The sequence below is a fragment of the Acomys russatus genome, chromosome 2, assembly GCF_903995435.1.
Source record: "Acomys russatus chromosome 2, mAcoRus1.1, whole genome shotgun sequence".
Lineage (NCBI taxonomy): Eukaryota > Metazoa > Chordata > Mammalia > Rodentia > Muridae > Acomys > Acomys russatus.
The window spans coordinates 64,845,644-64,866,329 of record NC_067138.1 but is presented as its reverse complement, the minus strand read 5'-3'; the positions used below and the strand labels follow the sequence as shown (position 1 = coordinate 64,866,329).

The following is a 20,686-nucleotide window of genomic DNA, read 5'->3' as shown; positions in this document are numbered from 1 at the left end:
AGGTTACAGTTCATCACAGAGAGGAACTCAAGGCATCAGGAGCTTGTGGGAGTGAATTACACTGTATCCACAGTCAGAAGCAGGTACCAATAAGTTCATGTGTGCTACTACAAAGCTGACTTCCTTGTTGTTGTTTTGTGAGAGGGTTTCTCTGCATAGCCCTAGCTGTCCTGAAACTCACTCTGTAGACCAGGCTGGCCTTGAACTCAGAGATACATCTGTCTCAGCTCCCAAGTGCTGGGATTAAAAGCATGTCTCAACCACCCCTAGCTCAGCCAACTTTCATTACTCTTGTCCTTGCTTAGGAAATCGTGCTAATCATGATGAGCAGATCTTCCCATCTTAATCAATATAATCAAGGAAAATCCCCATAGTTGTGTTCAGAGGCCCATTTTTTATTTGATTCCAATTTCTGTCAAGTTGATATTTAACAGTAACCATCACAAATATAATACATGAAATTTTCTGGGTGGTTCTGTTACTAAGTGTAATAATTCGAAGGCTCATCTGTGTAGTAGTATGAATAAGTATTTTCTTTCTTCATGTGGTTGAATAACTTATAGTTCATTAGTATTATCCATTTATCAGTTGATGGTCTTTGCAGTCACTTCTTTGGGCTGTTACTGGTCATGATACCTGGTGTAGCTCTTCCCTCTGCATTGAAACATTGCCATAAATCTAAAGAAGTAAACAAAACTCACAATTATCATGTTAGTAGTTTAACATGACCCTTCCCAAAGTTATAGTGACACTAACAGCTGAATATTTTATGAAAATGACCCAGGAAAAGGTAAAGACAAGACTCCAGCTGTTCTACATGGTAGACATTCCCAGGAATTCTGGAAAGAAGACGCCTTCGGGAAGCGAGAGCTTTCTGTGTTGCTGATTACTTACAGTTTATACATCCTTCTACCTTTCAGATAAACATACTTACCAAAGTTAGTTGACTAGATGCCAGGTTCCTTGTTCCTTCATATAAGATGGCAGGGCATCATTCTCCAGAGTCTCTGGGTGAGGGTATTTATGTTAACCATAATGTATGATGATTTTTTTCAAAGATGCAAGATCATTTTATAGGGAAGGAGTTAGTAGTCAACAAATATTTAAATATGTTGTTGATATTTATGTCCAATATTTCACTTATACATGCACTTAAAGATATACATAGTTGTGGCTCTGGACTTTGGTGTAAATAATTCTAAAGATCTTAAAGAAGCACCAATCATGATTTTACAGCATAGAAATGAGAAGTGAGAAGGGTTGATGAAGCAATTCTCAAACAGGCAGGTTTTGGAGGAAACCTGTAGAAGAGTCAAAGGAGAGTAAAGGAGGGTTAAAGCAGGACAGAAGAAAGAGCATGAGCCGAAGAAAGCATGAAAAGTCATTGCACTGAATGTCTATATTACTGAAACTGCAGAAGAGCATGAGGAAGGTTAGAAGAGGTTAATAAGGATGATTAGAGGGACTCACAGCCCAGCCATGGTTGCTGCCAGTTCACAGCATGTATCTGCTTTTACACCCTTACTCTCTGTGTTGTTTTATTTTATTTTTTATTTCTGTGGTATAACAGCATGATCAAAGCAAGTTATAAGAGGAAGAATTCATCTAGGGATTAGGGTACCGGAGGGTTAGGGCCTATAATGACAGGGACTGCATGAGAGTACGCAGCACACATGGCATCTGGAACTGGAATCTGAGAGTTGAAGGCTTATAGCTCAATCACAGACAAGGAGCAGAGAGAACAGACTGGGAATTGTACATGGCTTTGAACCCTCAAATCTCACCACCAGTGATGTACTTCCTCAGCAAGGCCACACCTTCTCAGCCTCCCCACACAGTGCCACTAACTGAGGATCAAGTATGTAAATGCCACAGCCTATGGAGGCATTCATGTTTAAGCCACACTACTCTCATATGGGCATCACTCGCTCACTATATGGTTATGGTTCCTCTGCCATCTTTTAAATCTCTTCACCCAAGATCAGGAACTGCTTAAACTCTCTACCTTAGGCTTACATCCCAAACCTGCTCATTTTATCTGTAACATTTGAGCAATTAACAAATTCTCACTGGCAACTTCCCTTCCTGGCCCTTCATTCTCTTTCTTCCTCTATGGTTTTTTTCTCCTTTGAGGTCAGGGTTTTGATTTGTCCTCTAATTCATTCATGTTGTATATGTTTTCAAAATTCGTCCAATGGACTTTTATATTAAAAAAAGACATTCTGCTTCTAGCACAAACTGTTATCACAAAGTCTGGTGTTCCAGGCTTAGCACCCACTGTCCTGTCTACTCTAGGTCTCAATGGCATCTTTCTGTAATACATCCAGTGATTTTCATTGTTCAAAGATAAGGCCTGACCACAAGACACCATTGCTGTCTCCATTTCTCTTTTTAAAGCTATTAATATGTTTATTTGACATACTAGATACTGAATTTCACACCGGCTTCACTCATATTCACCTCTCTATTACCCTCTCTTTTTCCTCCATCAGTTTCCATCAGTCCCCTCTTCTTTATGCCAATAATCTTTCTTCTGCTTCACACATACACATTTATTTACATGTATGTGTTTATTTATTTATTTGTCTCTCATACGTTCCATCTCGATTGCAGTTTCCCTTCTCTCCTCTCCTCTCAGTGCCTTTCCCCACTTCCCCTCTCTCCCATATCCATTCCTCCATTTCCCTTAGGAAAGGGCAGGCCTCCCAGGGATATCAACCAAACATGGCATATTAAGTTGCAATAAGACTAAGCACATCTCTCATATTAAGGCTGGGTAAGACAAACCAATAGGAAGAAAAGGATCCCAAAAGCAGGTGAAGGAGTTAGAGCCTCTGCTCCCACTGTTAGGTGTCCATCAAGAACACCAAGCTACACAGCCATAACAAATAGGCAGAGGACCTAGGTTAGACTCATACAGGCCTTCTGTCAGCTCAGTCTCTGGGAGCCCAATGAGCCATGGTTAGTTGATTCTGTTGGCTGTTTTCTTGTGGTGTCTTTGACCCCTCTGGCTCCTACAATCTGTCCTCCCTATCTTCCATAGGATTCCCTGAGCTCCACATGTTTGGCTGTGGGGCTCTGCATCTGTACCCATCTGGATGCAACCTCTCTGCCAGGCTCTGGTCTACAAGTAGATCAGAGTAACATTAGGAATCATTTCACTGACTTTTTTGCTCATCGTGTTAGTTTCTATCCTAGGTCTCTGAGCTATCCAGCCTCTGGTTCCTGTCCCTCTAGACTGTGTCAAGCATGGCCTATCTCTCATGGCATGGGTCTCAAGTTGGACCAGTCATTGGTCGGCAACTCCCTTAAGTTTTCTGCCACCTGTACTCCAGAACATCTTTCAGGTAGGACAAATTGTAGGTTGAAGGTTTGTGCTGGGTTGGTGTCACAGAACCTCACTGGAAGCCTTGCCTGGTTACAGAAGATGGTCATTCAGGCCATTGGCTGAAGTCATCTTTGTAGATTCCTGGGAGTTTCCATTGCACTGGGCTTCTAGGTGACCCTAGAAATGATCCCAATTCCAGTTGTGTCACCCAGTACTCTCTCATTCTATTTCCCCAATCCTCTGTATTTTTAAATCCTTTTTTCCCAGTGCTCAAGCATACTTGTTGACGGTGGCTTTGGGATATTCCCTATGGTTTCTTTGCTTTGATTCTGGTTGCCTGATCTTTAATGAATAATGCTTTTAGTACATCACACATGAGATATTATCCAGTGTTTCATGGTGATAGTCAAGTATTCCATGATTTTATTCAGGGCTCTCTGCCAATATCATCCTTTTTTCTTATACATACCATCTCTCTTTCATGACTTAAAAACTCATTGTTTATCCAAGTAATATTTCTGTTTGTGTGAAACATGCATGCACGTGCATATGTGCATCCATGCGTTCTTAGATAAATCATGCAACAGACTTGCAGCAGGCATGGAAAAGAAACCCTTAAGAATGACGGTGAGCTTTGCTGGATCTGGCTGAGCAGGAGGTGCCATCATGTATGTTGACATTTGTCACAACAAGCACGAAAAGCTTTGGCACAAGTCGCACAAGTTCCGGGGCAGCTACCTGAGGCTAGTCAAAACTATACTGGTTTCTGGCCAGACAAAACAACTCTACCCTCAATCAGGTTGTGCTAAAAAGGTAACTTATGAATCATACTAACTGGCCACCTCTGTCCCTATCTTGGATGATCCAAAAGATGAAGCTTCCCTGGCCAAAAGAACTAAACAGCTGTGCTTGTGGAAAAGGTCACAGATGATGTGAGGAATTTGGAAGTGCCTAAGCTGAAGGTGCACACAGCAGGTAGCAGCAGGAATGATGTCACATCTTCGAGGCTTAGGGGTATGATCACCACCTTTGTCTAGCTAGCCCTGGAGTTTACCAAGTGTGGTGGTGTCGTGCTCCTGTCTGGTTCTCAAAAGGGCCCAGAAACCTCACAGAGCCACTCCAAACCCTATATCCATTCTAAATGCCAGAAGTTGGAGCATGCCAGAAGCAGAAGGAAACAGCTATGGCTACAAAAACTAACCCTGGATCTTACTTTTCTTAAAAAATTTTTTTCATGTTGAAAACAACAACCTCAATGATGGTGAACTGAATATGGATCTCCCTGCTGTGAACTTGCCAAAAGCCAAGTGTGTAATCTTGGTTCACATGCAGAGAGATAGATCACATGTTCATCCAGCAGGTACTGAGCCATCTCCTGCTTTCTGTCTGCTCTAGATGCGGTATGCTTTCTGCCCTTTTGGAGTTTCATGTCTTTTGAGAGAGTAGACATTAAACGGTTGTAACCATGGGAATAGGAAGTCACTTTTTAAAGTACGGTAAGTTCCAGTAGGGAAAAGAACAGAGAATAAGGAGACAGATAATAGAGACTTAGTTTAGATGGAGTTGTAAGAGAAGGCTTAGCTAGGGAAGTCACTGAGAATGGAAAGGCAGAGCCAGCAGAAGGGTGAGAGGAAGAGGAATCTGGGCAGAAGGACCAGCATAGGAACGGCCACCATAGGAGGCTTGGATGTTTAAAAGGTTTAATGAGCATTATAAAATGTGGATTTAGTGAATAATTATCATTTATTTCAGGGTGCTCATATGACCACAATGCGGTGTGAACATGGCATCCTCCTTTGCAAGTAATCTGTATAAATTATTATAGACTGTGGTCTTATTGGAATATTATAAAAAGGAATGTACTTGTAAAGGAGAGTGGACGTAATAGCTTGGAAAGGACAAAATACTAGCAAAAAGGAAGGAAAGAAAAACCCACAGCAAGGATTTGCTGTGTTACAGTTGTTGTGTTTGGAAATCACACATCCAGTTCCCATCTAGTCTGTATCATGATCTTAAATGGTGGATATTCATTCTACTAGACAGAAGTTAAGATTGACTGAGGCTTACTAACTGGCATAATTAATAAATGATAGGGCCAGCTCTAATTCTGTCTAATGGGTGACAGTGCCCTTCTCCTACAGCACTGTCACAAGATCACTATTTTAAGATCTCTAAGGCTGTCGGTGGCTAAGAGGACAAGGCACCATATAGCCGCAACAAGAATACTAAAAGCAGGAAGTGCTCTTAAGAGCCCAAAACTCTATTTGTAGTGGTGTCTATGGAGAGAGCAGAATTAGGGGCTCCACATCAAAAAGGAGACAGTATCAAGCACACAGATCAGGGAGCAAGAGTCAGCAGACAGTCTAATCCAAATGTGAGTCTAGGAGATGCACAGGAGCATCAGAGAGCTCGGAGAACTTCAAGGAGTGAGAAGCTTTGGGGATGTGATCTCTTGACATCCCTGGACCCTGCCTGAACCTACCCATGCTACTATTTCTAGGTAACAGGAAGTCAGATGGAGGTCAGTATGTTCTCGGTCAAGGTCCTAATGAATTTGGGTGTTTTTGGTTTTTTTTTTGAGGATCAAGTTCTTGAATCATCGATGGTCCTTTCTCCCTGTGATCTCACCTGGTAGAAAGAAGATAAGTTCTGGTGGACCCTAATCTCCAGGGCATTGATCTCACTCAGGAGGGTAAGGTCTCATAAATGTGTCAGCCCCACCAAAAGCCAAAGTCTCCTAATGCCATCACACTAGAAGCTATAAGTTTCTTTCTTTCTACTTTTTAAATGGAATGTGTGCCTGTCTGTGTGTGTACAGTATGTGTGCTTGTGTGCATACCGGCATTCATATGCATGCGTGTAGGTGCCATGATGTACGTGTGAAGGCTAGATGACACTCTTGGATGTTGGTTCTCATCTTCTTATTTGAGATAGGGTCTGTTTTTTGCCTCTAAATCCCAGGCTAGTTGACCCACAAGACTCCTGAGAGTTCTCCATCTTCATCTCCCATCTCACCACAGGAGTGCTGATATTGCAGATATGTGTGCAACTGAAAGCAGATTTTGAGGTGCACGGATTTGGATCCAGATCTTCACACTTGAATGGCAAATGTTTTACCTATAGAGCCATCTCCTCAGTCCCTGGAGCTAAGATTTGAACACACCAATTTATCAGAGGTAATACCAACAGGTAGACCACAATAGACCTATAACTAAGAACTAGCCAAATATCAGGAAGATGCTGCTGCCGCTGATGTCATTCCTCCTGGGCAGCCACTGGCCAGCAACCAGGAATAGTGGCCAAACCGGGACCTGATCACTGTTGCCCAGACCATCTGCTCCAGAAATTCCTCTGGACTCTGATGTTCTCAGGTTAGCATTGATGCCTGGATCTCTTCTGGCCTGTGAGCATCTCAGTGCAATAGTTAGAGGAAATCTAGGAGGAGCCAGGGTATTGTTTTGGGCTATTAGGATACCTGTGTCTTATACCTATTATGTGTCAAACAATGTTTTACCAAAGCTGTGTCTATGACTGCATTTAATCTTCTAGAGACCATGAGTGGATACTACCACTGACATCAGATATAGATGGCTCACAGTATGTAAGTACCATAAAGTTTCACAGTAATTTGTAGCTAGAGTCTGTCTCCATTATAGAGTTAAAGTTCAGAGCCTTTTGCTTTTTCTTAGGCACCCTGCTTTGGAGGGACGGTAGACTGAAAGACAAAGGGGCATGGCACATAGAGCTGCCCTGGTCTGCCACTCTACTCCCTAGCTCTTTGTAGACCCTTTTCTTCAAGGTTTTCGTAGTATCTTTTCTGCTGTTCACACCAGGATCACTGGCCTAGAGGCTTCTGGGGATTTTTCTATCTGTCTCCCATCTTGTTGTGTGAGTGCTGGGATTTCAGATGTTGGTGCTTTTGTCTCTGGCTTTTATGTGAGTTCTGAGAATCTGAATCTATGGCCTGTGACTCTCCCTTTCATGCTCACCTAATTTCTGGGGACCCCTGTCCACTCATTTTTCAACTCCCAGTCAGTCCCATGGCCTTGGCCAGCTCTGTTCTGACAGACAGAGCATGATCCCAAGGTTACATGTAGGCATGGCACCTGATGCCTTTATTTCACAGCTCTAAGAACGATTTCTACAAAGACTTTGTTGCCTGTTTCTCCCCACAGACATCAAACTCCAGGGCAACCCTACATGAGTCTATGGTGCTGAAAGTCCAGAGAACATATTGGCTAGATGTTTCTACCTTGGCAACCTGGGTCTCAGTTACCTAGGAGAAAGGAGAGCTTGAAGCTTCCTGCAGAGACACACCTACAATATGCAAAAGCATATGGTTGAAAGTTCCACCAGGAGGACCTGGTGGGCACCAGGACACCAGCTCTTTGTCCTGAAGAAAATAGTGGGCAGGAGTTTGGAGAAGTGAACCAGCTTGCTAGGTCTACTGATAAAGCCAGTTGTACCATCCCATCTCTGAGATTCCTTAAGTGACCTCCCTAATGCTACACAACCCAGGTGTCTTGCCACCTCCCAGACAAAGTAGCTCTTCATAAAGGAGCCAGGACAGTGCAGGGAAATAGCTAGCAGTAGAAAAAAAGCTAGTGGCATTATTTCAGGTCTGGGTTTGCATTTTCTTGCACAACTGATAACTATTTTCCCACACCGAGGAGTAAGGAGATAGACTACAGCTTTTCCCAAGACCTTCTGTGCTGAGCACCACAAGTCACACTTCTTAGTCTGAGGGACCCACCCTATTCAGGGTGGTCTCCCACCCTCTTTATCGACATGGGTTTTTATCTTTCCTATTGCTTATCAGCACAAAGGAAGACAAACCCTTGAGGAAAGTAGCACATGAATCAAGTGCTGTGTACTCAGAACTTCCACTTGAAAGAATTATGAGAAAAATAGAAAATGTCCACACTACTTTGGATTCCTCAAAACTGCTATGTAGGAATTGTTTCCTTACTTTCTCCAAAGAATTATGTAACTCAGGTGGCATAATTTCTGCTTTATCAATGATGAAACAGAGGTTGGTGAGTGTGACGTGCCCAGTGTCTCACTACTAAAAGCATTTCTGGGACCTGGACCCCCTATGATGTTGACCTGTGTTACCTTCATTGCATGTAATCAAATGAAGTCCAGTGTGAGGAACACATATTTAAGTGATATGAGCTGTTTTTAGCCACAGTGGGTGTAAATATAAACATGGTGTTGGCTTTGCATATGTAAGCCATAACTGAGGCATTAAAATGAATTATTTCTGAAAACTAATTTATTAAAGAACTATTTATTTGTGGTACTACTTATTTAGAAAGAATTTATTTGTGAGACTATTTAGCAAGTGTAAAAAATCTATGTATTCCTGATATCATTGTGTTTAATAAAAAGATTAAAGATGTATGTTTTAGCCATTTTTATACCCCAAACTCCCAGAATACTTGCTTTTTTAAGTAGAAAGAACATAATAGACAAAAAATGATGACAGAGAAAAAATTCGAGGGAGGAAAATTGTTCCAACACCAACCTTTTGAGGCATCACTAAAGGCAGCTGTTTCTGTTATAATTTTGAAAAGCACTCTGGGTATTTCTTGCTGCCTGAACAGCCATTATTCTAGAATAGGATTGAAGTGAGGACAACAAGGTTTGGGGGATACAGATTGGGACTGAAAGGCCACAGACCAAGCTTGCATCTCATGCTGCTGGCCTCTGCAGGTAAGCTAGATGAGCCAGGGTTGCTTGCCTGGGCCTCTGTTTTTCCCTTTGTAAACTAGAAGCACCTTGACAAGTATTTAGACACACAAGGCAATAGAAATATAATTACCACAGTCCTTCTGGGTAAGACAAGAGATTCCAAGTGGTTCCCTACATAGACTTGTTTTCTCCCAAATCCTTGTAAGGTAAGTATAGAATATGAGGAATTGTGCCTAGGTGAGGTCAATAAGCTTGCTCAAATTCACAAACTAGAGCAACGACTTGATTCAGTTCTGAGGCCTCTAATTGGATATATCATTCACTTAGTGAAACCAAAGACTCCATGCTTGCTTCCAGCATTCAACTGTGAGGGCAGCTGTGTAAGGAGACTGAGCCCATGAGAAAGGCATTTATGTTTAAGAGGCTTCTGTGCATGGATGCTGGCGAAGTCAAACTAACATCTCCTTTTAGTATGCAGCAAGTGCCGTGTCTCTGTTAATCGTATTCAGTCAGGCAGAGTGGAGAAGAGAAAGGAATCAAATAAACATTTCGCTTAACCTTTACAATCCACACATGCTGATTGTCCCGCTAGATTTAGAATACTGTCCTGCCTGTAATCACCAGTCACGTTCTGTGATCTCTACAGACCTCTTTGTTCTCTGTTCTTCCTTGCTTCCTGTCATTTTATGTCTATGGGATTTCTTTCCCCTGATTCCCAGCACATCTCATTGCTCAAATCAATGTCTTTCTGTCTTGAGTCTTACCCTGTCCTCTCGCTACTTGGTGGCACTGGGGTGAAATGCAGCTCAGTGGTGATCTATTGGACAGCTTACATCTGGCACGCTCCAGGACAAGGAGAGGCACAGAACCTCATAAATCGCACCAGAAGGGCCTTGACATCATCATCAACATATAGCAAACAAAAGAAGAGAAAAAGAAATTGCCAAATGAATCAATACATTAAAGGAGTGGTTGATGAGATAATTCAGTAGTTAAGAATAAATTCTACTCTTGCAGACCACTGAGTTTGGTTTCCAGTACCCACCCACATTAGGTGGCTCACAATAGTCTGTAACTCTATCTCCAGGGCACCTAACACTCTCTTCTGGACTCTGAGGGTATCAGCACTCACACTTGCACATGCCCACACATGCCTGGAAATAAAAACAAATCTTATAAATAAATATCTTTTAAAAATACATATTTTATTAATTTATTGATACTACATCTTAATTGTTGTCCCATCCCTTGTATCCTTCCATTCCTCCTTTCCTCCCGCTCTCTCCCTACTCCCCTCCCCTATGACTGTGACTGAGGGGAACCTCCTCTCCCTATATATGCCCATAGGGTATCAAGTTTCTTCTTGCTAGCCTGCTAGGCTTCCTCTGAGTGCCACCACGCCTCCCCATTCAGGGAACGTGGTCAAATATGGGTCCAGATCCGTTCATCATAATGTTCTTCTTGTAGGTTTTTAGGACCCTCTGGATCCTTCTATTTCCCCATTCTCCCTTGCTTCTCTCACCTAGAGTCCCAATAGGATGTCCTCCCCTCTGTCTCACTTTCCTGGTAAGTGAAGACTTTCATGGGACATGCCCCTTGGGCTAATGTCCAGATATAAGTGAGTATATATCATTTGACTCTTTCTGCTTCTGGGTTAGCTCACTCATTATGATAATTTCTAGTTCAATCCATTGGTCCACAAATTTCAGGAATTCCTTGTTTTTAGTAGCTGAGTAGTATTCCATAGATCCTTTTTATCTTGATATTGTCATCCTGTCTTGATACAAGCAACTAACTACCACCATGAGCACCACCATCCACAACATGTTAGACAGGGAATCTATGGAATGGAATCGTTTGGGTGTTATTGTATTCAATGAGGCAACAGCAAATGCAGTGATTAGTAGGTCAAAGCCATTGTGATGGACAAAGTTCTGGAGTTTAAGAACAGGCATTATTCTGATACATCTCTTCGGGTCGTTTGGTTGATGGTACCCTGGTTGCTTTTGGAATGATGTGAGTCAGATTTCATCAAAATTTGGGCAAGATGAAAAAAATATCTTTGCAACCACAGACAGTAAATGGAAATGTAAAACTCTATGGTGGTTTGAATAAAAATGGCCCCCATAGGTTCATAAGGAGTGGCACTCTTAGGAGGTGTGGCCTTGTTGGAGTAGGTGTGTCATTGCTCGAGGGAGCATGTCACTGTGGGTGGGCTTTGAGGTCTCAGATGCTCAAGCCAGGCCCACTGTGTCACTCTCTTCCTGCTGCATGAAGATGTAGGACACTCAGCTCCTTCTCCAGCGGCAAGTCTTCCTGCATGGTGCCATGCTTCCCACCATGAAGAAAATGCACTAGACATCTCGGAAACTGTAAAACAGCCCCAATTAAATGTTTTACTTTATAAGAGTTGTTACAGTTGTAGTGTGTCTTTTCACAGCAACAGAAACCCCCAACTAAGCCAAGCTCCAGACATAAAACAGTGCTGTCCTGTCCTCCATAGTCACCACTAGCTACATATGGCTTTTGATGTTGTGAAGAGTGACTAGTCTAGGCCTAGCTTTGCTCTAAGTATATACACTGGACTTTAGATACTTAGTTGGATGCAAGGGGAGGAAGTATAAAGAATAATATAAATGGTTTTTGTGTTTTGATTCTGTTGGGGTAAGATTGATGGTATATGCATTCAAATAAAATACATTACTAAAATGAATCAAACTTCCTGTTTATTTTTTAACTTATTTTTTAAATAACTGGTTCATCTTCATTGTTCTCATCATCTTCATATAAATCAGCACAGGAGTCCCAGAGTTGTCATTATGCACAAACAGAAAAATCCTTTCTATAATAATGGTCAAATTACCCAATGTGGGCAACACCAGAGAACATCACACACACACACACACACACACACACACACACACACACACAGAGAGAGAGAGAGAGAGAGAGAGAGAGAGAGAGAGAGAGAGAGAGAGAGAGAGAGAGAGAGACAGAGAGAGACAGAGAGAGACAGAGAAAGAGACAGAAACAGAGAGAGAGACAGAGACAGAGACAGAGGGAGAGACAGAGAGAGACAAAGAAAGAGGCAGAGAGATTACTCTTAAGATCAGGACTGATAAAGGAAGCCAATGTCATTAATCTGCAGTAACAAAAACAACCACCCTGTGAAGAAGCCCTTCATGGGGAATCTAGACCAAGGCAAGGATGTTTTCATGGTTGTTGCTGTATCTGCCCACAGACGTTTTGATTTTAGAGAATAGAAGGTGAGAATTTGTCCTATTGGTTTTAATAAGCAGTACACTGTGGTTAAGTCTGTGCTAGCTGTGCTCTGGAAGGCTCCTGGACTCTTATGTTCATTCCCTGACTCCACTCTAACAAACATCTTCAGGTCTTCTGATGACTACATCTCAGTTTGGAATTGCCTCTGAGGAATTTTCAGCAGCTACAGTGTTTAAGTTGTCTCTATAACAGAAGGCAGCTTCAACTGGGCCCATTCTAGCAGGTGACATGGAATGTTCTGGCAACATTATAACCACATAAAAGAAATTCTAGTTTCCAACACCCACCATGTGTGCATGTGTGTATGTGTGCCTCCATGTGTGTGCGTGTGTGTGTGTGAATCTGTGTGTACGCGTGTGTATGCTTGCATGTGTGGAAAAGAGGCCCTCACTTTATTTAGCTGCAAACCCAGAATTCCAGAAGAAAATCTGCTCATCAAGTCAACAGCTTGGTTGTATCCCCCTGGGAGTGGGGAATGTAGTGAAGATTTCAATTCCCATTCTGGATCCTCAGGCTACACTATTCACAATATATAGTTGTGGGTCAGGTGACTTCCCTCAGATTTATTGTTTAAAAAAAATTACAGAATTTGCTGCTAACCAGTCAAGAAATTGAATGCCGGAAATGATTTTTTTCCTTTGCCTTTTATCGTCTCTAGTTCTTGAAAGGCAAGAACAGATATGGCTGTTTTTTTAAACCTGGAAGATAATAGATGAATGTGAGTCTTTTATGCTTTAACATAAACACAAACATACGCAAGAGAAAGGATGAACTGCAAAAATGCATATTTTAGAGTGCTTGTTTTCTGAGTCAGAGTGCCATGTAGCCTTGAGTTTACTGTGCAGCCAAGGATGGCTTTGGACTCCTGATCTTCCTGCTTCCACCTCCTGAATGCTACAGGAGATGCCCCACCCAGTGTACCGGGTGCTGAGGATGGAATCCAGAACCTCAAAAATGCAAACACTCTTAACAATTATGCCACACCCCTGCTCCAAAAGCCACACCCCAACTCCAAAGCCAGGTCTTAATCCTCAGCTCCAAGTGCTAAACCAGGAGAGGCCACTCTTTTGGAGTCCTAGTTTAGTGGTATTGCAGCTAGGAATGCCTCCGTTTTCCCTCCTACTGTAAAAGGAGGAAAAGTCAGGGTATAAGCCAGTCTCGGTCTTCAGATACTTGGCAGAAGCACACAGCTTGTCAGCAACCTGCTCCAGACTGAGAATGAAGCAGTATTGACCACTGAAGCCATTGGCACTGAACAGTTTTCTGCTCTGTTCTGTTTTGCAGAGGTGAAGATGTTAACCTGAAGCTTCTCAGCTATGCTCATCACTATTGCTGAGATCTCATGACTTCTCGCTTGACAGTGTTTCAAGAATTTATCGTATTCCCTGTAGCTCGTTTCTCTGTATCACAGGCCATCAAGCTTCTGAGCTGGTCTTTAAAAGCAAGTTTGGTTCAGGCTGGAGAGTCACTTGGAGCTTTTTCATTTTGTCTTCTGTAACATTCTAGGCCCCATCACTACCTCTACACATGTTTGCATGAGGCATGGTGTGCATATTCAACCATGAGACCATTTCACCAGTGTCTATACCTAGCTAACACACAGTAAAGATGCCTATCACAGCTGCTGATTCGCTAAGGTGATTCTCAGACTTGATTCTCTGAAGTTGTTTCTTCGAGAAGATCGAATGCTTCCTCAGTATCCTGCCTCAGTAGTGGGAGGGCTGCTCTCATGTTGCCCCAGTGGGGGGAGGGCTGCTCTTGTGTTGCCCCTTGTACCAACAGCAACTCTGAGCAGGGGGATGATTTTGAAGACAGCCTTGGGCTGCTCCATCTAAGCCAGCAGCCCCAGAGATAATTGTTGAAAGGTGTTTACCTCTCAGTGGTTGCTGTCTTTGCTCCAAGCAGAATCTCACAGGATGTTGGCTGCAGTCATGACCCAGGTTAAACATAGACTGTGGCCTCATAGCTTGCTATTGCTCAATTCATTCATTATATACTCATCAAAAATTGACTGAACCCCTACAGGGTGACAAGTAGTGTTCTAGAAACTGGGAAGATAGGTGTGAACAAGGCAGGCAGTGCCGTCAACGCTATGAAGTGTCCACTTGGGAAGGAAACTGATCTTCAAAAATAAACCTGAAGACGGGGACTGTGTTAAGAACCACACAGATAAAGCCTGTTGCCTTGACACCTCAGAATGGCCACCCAGCGAGGTAGGTTCCCAGCATGTCATGTGATATGGCAACGGGCACTGAGAGGCCAGCAGGTCCACAGGGTGCTTTGAGTTCAGTAACAGAGGTGAGGCAGGGCTTTACCAGCCTCACCACAGTGCTGTAGGGGATTCTACTGGGGCCAGGATGTAACATTAAAAAAAAAAAAGCATCATTTCTCATTGTAAAGTTCCTCCCTTTTTTCAGGGTTATGACGATTAAGCAAGTGTGTAGTTGAAGAAAAACATTTATGATACCCCACATTTGGGCTTCGTTAAATATACATTGCTAGCTACTGTCCAAAAGTTCATAGAAAGCAAATGATTGCAAAAGTGAAGAATATTAATAAAAAATAACACGATAAAGGTTCTAGAAGCTCCTGGATGGCAGCGACTAGCTTTCTTCTGCCAAAGGAGAGAAGGACTCTAGATGGGTTTAGAACACAGGAGTATGCTATGGAGGTGAAGGCATCAGGAGGAGAGAAAATAGCTTGTACCACGTGTGAAAGAGCAGAGCTCATGCTGGGAGGCTGGGAGCAGGGTGGAGACCATAATTGCTTCTTCTGGTTAGACTATGAGTGCCCTAGAGGAAGGGGTGAGAGATGGGCTGGCTTAGCTCACAGAATAATCCCCTTTTCTATGGCTGTCAGGAACTCTGGGAGGTGATGAGCCAGAGAGAAACTCTGAGGGGCACAGACCCAACGTGGTGGGCCACGTGGACCTCCGTCATCTGAGAGGTGAGACCCCAATGTGTGCCAAATTGCCCCTTCAGGCTCCAGCCTCTCCTTAAACCATGGACCGTTTGCCTGTCTGGAATGAGATAATCTGTCAGACACCAGCTGCTGAGCATTCTTCCCTCATGGGCACATTTATTATTATGTTACAATGCGCATGGAGAATCTTAACCATTACTGGAGTGAAAATAATTAAAATGTGTTTCTTTCTTTCTTTTCTTTCTTTCTTTCTTTCTTTTTTTTTTTTAGTGTGTGTGTGTGTTTGTGTGTGTATGTGTGTGTGTATGTGTGTTTTGTTTTGTGTGTGCAAAAATTCTGCAGCCTTCCTTCTGCCACAGACAGCATCACTGGTCATGCACTGTGCTGGGGGAGCAGGCTGGGGGGAGTCCTTGTCATAATTAACAAAACAACCAGCAAGAGAATCCCAGGGTCTCCTGGAGGGGAAGCGAGAGACTGTATAGGGCCTTTGTGATCAGCCCAGGAGTTCAGCAGCCAGGGATGCTGGGCTGTGTCTCTGCAAAGTGCACGGGATGGGCTGGCTGGCTGTGAGAGCTGCACCATGTCTAATTATGTACCAGGAGGCAAGAAAAGGTGTAGGTCTGTCTTTCCAGTTCAGAGGGAGAAAAAAAAATATGTGGTGTCTCGCGTCTAAGAAACGAACAGGCTGACCTTTTCAGAGCGTCTGAAAGAAAAAACCAGATGTATTTCTCAAGAGTCAGTGTGACTGAAGGCTCGCATTGTGCTCTCACATAAAGGGAGAGCGAACCAGAAACCAGCAGCTGATGATCTGAAGCCAGGCTGTGCTATTGTCCGGCACACAAATGTTCTACAAGGACCCAGACCACCATGCAGTCCTCTCTGCATAGACTATGGAGTTTGGGAGAGAAGGCGGGGGAAGGGGGAACGCAGGCTTTTCTTTTCCTCTTTCCCTTTCTTCCCTTCCTGAAACCTTTTTCCTTCCAATCCCTCTGCAGTTGCTCACTAGCTAGCAATTATTCTCCTTGACCCTCCTTGCTCTCCAGACAGGGGTGTGGGCCTCTGAAGGTTTCCTCTCTTTGTACCTGACAATCCCATGTCACAGGCAGGCTCTCTGGGAGGAGGTGAGGTCTCAACTCCCTGGGGACCTTCACGGGGGTGAGGGTGAGGGGGTGGGGGTGGGAAGGAGTGGAGTGGCTGTGATTTATTCTCCACAAGGCAAAGTCAAAGCTAGGCAGCCGTATGTACACTGGGAGGCAGGCAAGGAGAATCCTCTTCTGTTCATCAAGGGCAGATCTTCTATTGTCCTTGGGGGGAGGCCCAGGGCAAAGGTTTGCTGTGTAGAGGGGGGAAGGGAAAAGGAAGAGAAAGATGAAAATGAGGAAGGCAGCCAGCAAGACTCTTCCCTATTCTCTCACTCAGATTAGCCTTTGCCTTCCTAGTGTTGGTGGGCACATCTCGTGTCCCCGGCAATCTGCAGTGGTTGGAGGTACACACTTGGCTTACCTGCCTCTTGGCTTCCCATTGTCCCCAGTATTCTCTTTGCACCAAGTGGGTTCCCAGTGAGCAGCTGCTGACAGCAATTAAGCCCTTCAGATTATTGGCTGCATGCCCACTTGTCATCAAAGAATAGCTCCTACTAGCAGCAGCCTCCTTGACTAATGCAAAGTGGCCCCAGCCTCAGGGACTCCATCACATACTTTATTTGGAGGTAAATTCCCCCCCCCTCCAATCAATAGATATTTAATAAACTTTCATTATCCAGTAGGCAAAAACAAACAAACAAACAAGGTCACTTAACAAGATGAAATCATAGCTTTCCATCCTTTTAAGAGATCTGACTATACTTTTCATAAACGTCTACTTGGGACCCACTCAACAACATTCTAGAATAAAGGTCTCACTACTTCTACAGTTAGGACCAGAAATCCCAGTTCCCAAAAGCCAGACATAGGGCCACTTCAATGTCTAGCTTTCAGCACTGTCCCTGGCGTAATTGCAGGTTATACTTTGTCTTATTGTTGTAACTCTTTACTAGAGAGAATTCTGATCATATCTATGTTGGATCTTGTATCTCTCCTCGGAATAACCATAAAGTTCATGTAATTGCAACAATAACTGTACCCACCACTCATATTTGCTGAGTGCTTAGTGTGTGTTTTCTGGTATTGTTTTAAAAGCTATTTTAATTTTATTTTCCATTTTGTGAAATACACTGTTAGTACCAAGCAGAATGGTTAGCATTACATTTAATTCAATAAATACTTTTGGAACCAAGACAAAGAATGAGTGCTATATTCTTTCTGAAAGTGCATCAAACAAATCGAAGCAAAATACTAGAAAAGGAAGCTCCGAGAAAACAATCATGTCAAAAACATCGTCTTTTTAAAAATATGAGTGAATCTGGCTTTGGACAATAATTTTCAAAGACGTCGCATATTTTGGAACGTATTTTTATTTAACATGTACCAGGGAGCTGGAGAGATGACTCATTGGTTAAGAACATTTGCTGCTTTTCCAGAGAACCTGAGTTTGGGTCCCACTTCAAGAACTCCTGCAATGCCAACGGCATGGGATCCACTGTTCTCTTCTGGCCACCGCTGATACCCACAGACAGGTGGCACACACACACACACACACACACACACACACATACACACACACACACACACACACACACACACACATATACACATAAATAAAAGTAAATCTTAAAATGCATCATGAAATGAGCTATTTTGGAAAATTGGTTAAACATAAGCAATTTTTGGAGAAAATTATTATTAGATCTCTTGTTAGACAGAGAATTGAGCAGTTGCATGATGGACTGACTGTGGGTTTTGGAGACAGGGTCTCTCTCTAGCTGTCACTCAGTCTACGCTGGTCTGGACCTGAGTGTGTAGCTCATGTTGTTCTTAACCTTTGATCTTCCTGGCCTAGCCATCTGAATGCTGACATTGCAGACATGAGCTACCATGCCTGAATAAAAATTTTTGTATATTATAAAGAAGTCATCTCTTTCATCCCAAATAATGACGACTGGTATGTAGTTACAACTTAACATCTTTAAAGATTATGCCCCCCCCCCCAACACACAGAGGCATGCGGCTATACACAAACTTTTCTTTTAATATCATCACTGATATTGCATTTAAGATTTCTCTCTTATTTTAATTTTTTAAATTTTTACTTATTTATTTATTTTTTAAGATTTCTCTTAAGGAATATCAAAGGTTCTGAAGTGAATGGTCCTATTTAACAGATAAGAAAACTGAGGTTCAGAAAGATGATATAGCTCATAATAGAAAACCGTTGGCAACCCCACACCTGACATGTTCCGTCAGTCCTGTTATCATTTGAAACATGGCCTGGGATGATGGATGTTTACTCTGATATGTTGGCTGATACCCTAATCGCAGATGATAATGCATTAATTTATTCTTAAAATTTGACTGAAAGTCTTCTCTGTGTCAGGTACTGCCTTGGAAACTGGAGAGAGAAATAGAGAGAGGGAGAGAGGGAGAGTGGGACAGAGAGAGAGAGAGAGAGAGAGAGAGAGAGAGAGAGAGAGAGAGAGAGAGAGAGAGAGAGAGAGAGAGAGACAGGAGAAGGAAACAATAGAGAAATCCTGGGGTCAGTGACTTTAAAATAATCTCACTGTCAAAAATTGTAGACAGTAGCTGTATATGTCTAATTAGATTCAAATCATTGAAAATTGAAAAAAAAAAAAAAAAAACAAGAAAGAAAGAAAATTCAGGCCCTCAACTCCCCTGCTAATTTGGAGCATGCAAATCATTGAGTTCTGAGTGTCCTCCTATTTAGGCTGTGAGCAAATACACAATGTTGTAGGTGGCAGTAATGACACTTATGAAGACAATTAAGGCCGGGTGAGAGGATGAACAGAGAGAGGAAGAGAAGGGGCCCTTTGTGCAGGGTGGAGGAGTAGGTTGTCTGAAGGAAGAGGGGAGCCAGTCTCATGAACACTAAGAGATGAAGACACCAGGCAGGCGAGAGCAGTGGACAAGGACAAGAGGTAAGGACATGTCTGAGGAGTGGCAGGGACCTCTCTGGTTGAAAGGGCAGTCAATGAAGGGAAGGAAGAGCTAGAGGGAACGATGCCAGAAAGAAAGGCTAGATAGACAATGTAAAACCAGGGTCACCTTAAAGGTTGAGCACCAGGAAGGTCCTTCCCCCTTCCCTCCACTCTTCTGCCTTCTTGCCTGCCCTCTAGCCTTCCCTCCCCTCCTCCTACTTTCTGTTACTCCTCTCTTCCACTCTATGCCTTTTTCTCTCCCTTTTTCTCATCTCTTCTATTTTCTTGACTCCCTCCCTCTTCTCTTCTCTGCCTCCCTTCCTCTTCCCTTCCTTCCTCCTCCTCCTCCTCAAGGAAGCAGAGCACAGGGCAGCATTCACAACAGGCAGCAGCTGCTCGGTCCAGATTTCCTAACTGCAGACCCCTAGCCTGGACCTTTGCCGAGCCCTTCACCTTTGCCTTGGTAGAGGGACAGCTCTTACAGTCCTAGATTTGAGTATCTATAGGGTGATGATGATGTGATAATTTTTTGAAGTTCATAGCATATTTACTGGGCATCTACTGTGCATGGGTGGTTTGATAGGTATGGGGGATTTCTAAGACCCTGCAATTTCTATCCTGAAACCAGGAAAGTAGGGTAAATTGGGATGTACTGCTCTGGCCTAGGTAACTACAGCGATAGATACCATGCCTGCCTGACAGAGGGGACAGAGAATATGAAATCCTAAGGGCTTTGATTGAGAAATATAGTTGTTCTGGCATGCTGACAGCTTTCAAGGATGCAGTACATGAAGTATGTGGAAGGAAGGCTTCCTGGAGGAAGGGACTTTCTGGCCTGATTGTTAGTGATGACGAAGGGTGTCTACAGAGCGAGGCTCCAGCTCTAATGCTCCCCAGCTCTCTGTAAAGATTCATGATGTGCATCTGTTGTGTTACCCACTGTGTCGTGTATGTTACACACCTGCTACCAGAGAAGAGAAATGGACAGCCCTCAGATGCCGGAGTCCCTACCAGAACCGACATGCTGCCTGGCTGATGGTTTTGCTTCATAAGCATCAGAGAGGAAGGGAGTGGGCAATATTTGTCCTTGAGAATATCAATATTTGGACAAAGCAGGGCTGTTGATCATTTCTGGAGTTCTTCTGGGAAGAAGGGGAACTGAAGGAGCCTGGACAAGACTGCACCGTCATCTGAAGCTGTAGGACTGAGAAATCACAGGCTTTTCAAAGGCAGGCTCTCTCACTGAGTGCGCCTCAAGCTCTCAGAGGCAGGCATTAAACCCCACCACACAGTCATTTAGAATTTCAAAGGTTTCTTCTTCAGGGGGTGGGACACAAAAGACACCACGGTTATTCACATAATCCTGGGACGGTGGGAAAAAGAGTGGACCATTAACAAGATGCACTGCAAGCCTCTATGAGCAAAGGCAA

At 43.3% G+C, this 20,686-nt stretch overlaps 1 pseudogene; it reads left to right on the top strand.

The window, feature by feature from the left end:
- The first annotated feature begins 3,994 nt into the window (after positions 1-3,994).
- On the top strand, positions 3,995-4,569 carry LOC127198411 (60S ribosomal protein L18-like; annotated as a pseudogene).
- Positions 4,570-20,686: the final 16,117 nt, after the last annotated feature.